General features: G+C 37.0%; 1 non-coding gene across 1 annotated transcript; it reads right to left on the reverse strand.

Moving 5' to 3' along the window:
- Positions 1 to 2,564: 2,564 nt before the first annotated feature.
- LOC133856429 (small nucleolar RNA R71) lies at positions 2,565 to 2,671 on the reverse strand. Its single transcript, XR_009898201.1, has one exon. It is a non-coding gene; the product is annotated as a small nucleolar RNA R71 (small nucleolar RNA).
- Between the last annotated feature and the right edge of the window lie 2,676 nt (positions 2,672 to 5,347).

The raw sequence follows: 5,347 nt of genomic DNA on the forward strand, positions 1-5,347 counted from the left end.
AGGTCGATCCCACAGGGAATTGTGTTGCGAAAATTTATCTCTATTCAAACTAATCCTATTTTAACCTAGTTCCAAATTTATGGGTTTTTGATAAAATAAAACATAAACAAAATTAATGAAAATAAAGGGGTCTAGGGTTTTGGAATCCACACCCACCAAATCATAGCAACCTAATCTCATGCTCATCTACACCATTTGAAGTTCTCATCATACAAATCTTATATTTGTTCTACTTTTGCTTCAAAAATTGTTTAAATCATTCAATGAATCCATTCTTCCACAAATCACAAAAGATATCTAGTTTCAACTAAATCATCAAATGTATCCATAGAATGAAACACAATGAATATCCAACATACATGAAAATCCAAGCCATCAATTTAATGAAACCATATCAAATCATCACTTGTATCCGGAAATCACAAGAGATATCCAATAATAATCTCAAAAATCGGAGTAGAACAATGAGAAATCAAACCCATAAACTCAAATAGCATAAACAAGCATGAAACTCAGTTTCTATTCACTGGTGAGGTTTCATCATCAACCCTAGATGAAAGTATTAGCTAGACATGAACAAAGAAAGCATAAATAAACTACAAGAATGCATTAAAAACGAATAAACTTACAAAAGATTGAAGTTCTAGGTCAAAATCGACCCAAAAACCCTAAGATACAGTGAAATCGGCCCCTAGGGCACTCCTAAGCGGCCTCCTCTCCAAACAAAAGAGAAAAGAATGGTATTTATATAGTTAGCTAGGGTTTCTGAAATTCCAGCTCCGCATAAATTCGATCGATCGATTTTAAAATCGATCGATCTACTTAATATTCGATCAATCTACTTTTTGATCGATCGAATTAATATTCGATCGATCTACTTTTTCAGCACTTCCGAAAATCCAGCTTTTCTATTTATTTTTGCCTTGAAAATTGTCATTTTTCTCTTATTACCCTGCAAAACGTAAAAACACTAAAACTATCAAAAACATCAGAAAGTAACAAAGCTAAATGTTTAACTAATGTAAATTAAGAGGTCCAAATATACATTTTTTGGCACTCATCAATTAGACTAGGAGATCTCGGGATATTTCATACCGTTACCGGGTTTGATAAGACCGAGACGTCATTATACCTAGACGATCTTCCTCTGCTGGGTTGTAACAAATGTCCGAGATGTAACACCGAGATGATTCCAGATTAGGATCCACGTGTCCTCGAGGTTAACTTTATCCCCAACACATGTAATTATTCTATTTGGACTAGAAGTCCTATTTGTAATTGTTCTAGGATTTCTAGAGCATCTAGAGCTTCTCTAATCCCTATAAATAGGCCTCTAGCCTTTGAAGAAAAACACACACAAGCTTTGAAGAAGAATCAAAGGCTACATCAAGAAGGAGGTTTTTTTTTCTAGTTTTTATTTTCTTTCTTTTCCTTTATTATTTTCCTATGAGGATGATTTCCATCCAATTTATGTGTAACTAATACTTTAGTTATAATGGTAGCATTGGCATTGTGAATCTTATTTGAGTATGATTAACGGTGGATATTGAAGCCCTACCTTATCTCCTATTATATTTCTTCAATATTTTTGTCTCTTTTTTTTTATTAGATCTTATTAATACTTTTATTTCTTTTCACTCATCTTAATTATTTAGGAAATCTTTTAAGTATAATTTACCAATCCTCGTGAGAATGATCTCGTATTTGCATACTATACTATCATTTTGATCTTGTGCACTTGCGAGTAAAACGTACAAATATTTATCTATTTATTTAGGTAGATATTTGCACAACAAGTTTTTGGCGCCGTTGCTGGGGATTGTGTTAAATTATTATTTTTTTTTTCAAAAAAATAAAAAATAAATCCCTTTTATTTTAGTATTTCTGTTTAGATCATAAAAAAATAAAAAATAAATAAAATAAAATAAAAAAGAATCGTTTGTTTCTGAGTTCCTTTTCTACAAAATTCAATTCTAATATTAAGGCTCGAGCATAGATCTTACAGAGAGCAGTACTGAAGCTACTGTCCACTGCTACAATAACTTTTGCCTATGCAAGGTCGTCGATCTCAGAATGCAGAACTCATTCCATACAATCCAGAGATTGAATGCACTATTCAACAACAAAAAGAGACCTCAAAAGCAGAAATTCTATTCGAAGTTGAGGAAAAGATGGCAGAAGTACGTGTAGAAAATCCACCTGAGCAGAAGCCAATGAAGAGTTCTTTCATACCACAGAATCTAAATCAGCCCTCTTGCATTGCTTTCCAGCAAAATGTGCAAAGCAATTTCAATTTGTCTCCCCACCTGCTCAGCATGGTTCCACACTACAGAGGCACACCTACGGAAGATCCTTATCTTCATATTCGAGACTTCTTTGATCTTTGCAAGACACAAAACATCCATGGCTTAAACGCGGAAGGAATCAGGTTAATTCTTTTCCCGTTTTCCTTGAAAGATAATGCTAAGTTATGGTTAAATTCTTTGGCTGCAGGATCTATCCACAATTGGGAGGAGTTGGCCACAAAGTTCTTGAAAAAGTTCTTCCCAGCCCAAAGGACTAGGCAATTGAGGAGGGAGATTCAAACCTTCCAACAAAAAGATGGAGAACTATTCTTTGAGGCGTGGGAGCACTTCAAGGAGCTACTTCTAAAATGCCCACATCACAATCTATCTCAAGACGATCAGGTACAAGCTTTCTATGAAGGTTTAAATGATTCTAACAAAAGTCTTGTAAATTCAGCTTGTAGAGGTGTACTAATGGAAAAAAATAGCGAGGAGGCAATAGAACTATTTGAGACTTTAAGCGAAAACTCCCAACAATTCTCATCCCGAGGGAGGCCAGGAGTAAAAGGAAAGGGTGTCTATGAAGTAAACCTAAATGGAGAAGTTCAAAATCAAATGGCTACCATGGAAAGAAAGTTGGATATGCTAGTCAAAGCCATGACTACACACAGCATCTTGCCCATTCAATAGATTGCACAAATTGAGGTATGTGCCATATGTTCCCAGTTTGACCACACCACTGACACTTGCCCCATGTCTTCATCTACAGATCAGGAGCAAGCAAATTATGTGGGCCAGAATAATTACCCTCCAAAGAACAATCCATACTCCAACACTTACAATGCAGGGTGGCAAAACCACCCCAATTTTTCATGGAGTAACAATCAAAATGTGCAGAATCCATAAGGGCAACAAAGGAATTTCCAGCAAGGAAATAACTATCAAGCTCCACCACAAGTGGTCCAACTAAATCCAGAGCCAAAGAAGAATGACCTCGAAAGTGCTCTACTCTAATTTATGACTGCACAACAACAGAGCAATACTCAGACTAGTCAAGCTATTCAAAAATTGGAGGTCACTACAAGTCAAGCTATCCAAAGATTGGAAACACAAGTAGGGCAGTTGGCCAAAGAGCTAAGCGAGAGAAAAATGGGCGAATTCCCAGCCCAAACAATACCCAATCCAAGGGGCCACGAGCAACTCAAGGCTATAACAACTCTTAGAAGTGGGAAGACCATTGACAACAAGGTGGGGATAGAACTTGATGAGACAATACCGGCATCTCCAATTGAGGCCACAACATCAAAGGTAAGAAAAAAGGAGAAGGTGAATGCACCACCCTTCCATCAAAGGTTAGTAAAGCCAAAGAAAGAAAAGCAACTTATGGACATTTTTGAAACTTTGAGAAAAGTTGAAATAAACATTCCTTTATTAGATGGAATTCAGCAAATCCCTTCTTATGCTAAATTTTTAAAGGATTGTTGCACTCATAAAAGGAAGTTTCAGGATCATGAAAAGGTTGCTTTAACATAAAAGGTAAGTGCTGTATTATTGAGGAAGTTGCCACCAAAGCTGAAAGATCCAGGTAGTTTCACTATTCCTTGCAAGATTGGTGACCAACTTTTTGATCGTGCATTGCTGGATTTGGGAGCAAGTATCAATCTGCTACCATACACTGTATATGAGACATTAGGTTTGGGGGAGCTCCAACCAACCTCAATCACCTTACAATTGGCAGACAGAAGCATTAAAAGACCGAGAGGTATCTTGGAAGATGTCTTGGTAAAGGTAGATCAATTTATTTTACCTGCTGATTTTATTGTGCTAGATATGGAAGAATCCCCATGCCATTACCTTTACCTATTATTTTGGGAAGACCCTTTATGAGAATTGCAGATACAAAAATTTGTGTAAAAAAGGGTACGATGAGCATGAAAGTTAATGGGGAGAAAATTGAATTCAAGGTCTTTGATGCATTGAAATTACCCCTAGACAACCTTGATTGTTTTAATATCTGTGAAATTCAAAATGTTGTGGAGAAAGTTTTTCAGGTACATCATAGTGATCCAATGGAAGCCACTCTCACTCATAGTTTCAAGGCAAGACATTAAGTCAAATTGTGAGAATGTTAATGATGATATCATTGAAGCCGTTCAATTCCTTGAAGCCTCTCCACCTTATCCAAGTAAGTATGCACCTCCCTTTGAATCGTTTGTGCCAACTAACACTACTCTTGTTCCATCTACTGTTCAGACACCAATCTTAAAGCTGAAACAACTTCCATCCCATTTGAAATATGCCTACTTGGGAGACAATCAGACATTACCAGTAATAATTGCTTCAAAATTAAGCTTGGGGGAAGAGGAGAAGCTTTTAAGGGTTCTGAGAGATCATAAAACTGCACTAGGGTGGACTATTGCCGTCATCAAAGGTATAAGCCCTTCCAAATGCATGCACAGAATTCTCCTTGAAGATGAAGCAAGGCCAACTAGGGACACACAAAGAAGACTTAACCCTCACATGAAGCAAGTAGTCAGAGATGAAGTTCTTAAATTGCTAGATGTTGGCATTATCTATCCCATCTCAGATAGCAAATGGGTAAGTCTGGTTCAAGTGGTGCCAAAAAAGAGTGGAATTACAGCGGTGAAGAATGAAGAAAACGAGCTAGTACCTACAAGAATGACCACCGGATGGAGGGTATGTATTGACTATCGAAGGCTCAACAAGGTTAGCGAGTCACAGCTACTATTGTTTCTTGGATGGGTATAGTGGGTACAATCAGATTGCTATTGCTCCAGAGGATCAAGAAAAGACCACATTCACATGTCCTTTTGGCACGTTTGCGTACCGGAGGATGCCATTTGGATTATGCAATGCACCTGCTACATTCCAAAGATGCATGATGAGCATCTTTTCAGACATGGTGGAAAAATTCATTGAGGTATTTATGGATGATTTTAGTGTTTTTGGCTCTAACTTTGATGAATGCCTCCATCATCTACAGATTGTCCTCAAAAGGTGTGAAGACTGCAATCTAGTGCTTAATTGGGAATAGTGTCATT

This window comes from Alnus glutinosa, chromosome 13, assembly GCF_958979055.1.
Source record: "Alnus glutinosa chromosome 13, dhAlnGlut1.1, whole genome shotgun sequence".
NCBI classification, from domain to species: Eukaryota; Viridiplantae; Streptophyta; class Magnoliopsida; order Fagales; family Betulaceae; genus Alnus; species Alnus glutinosa.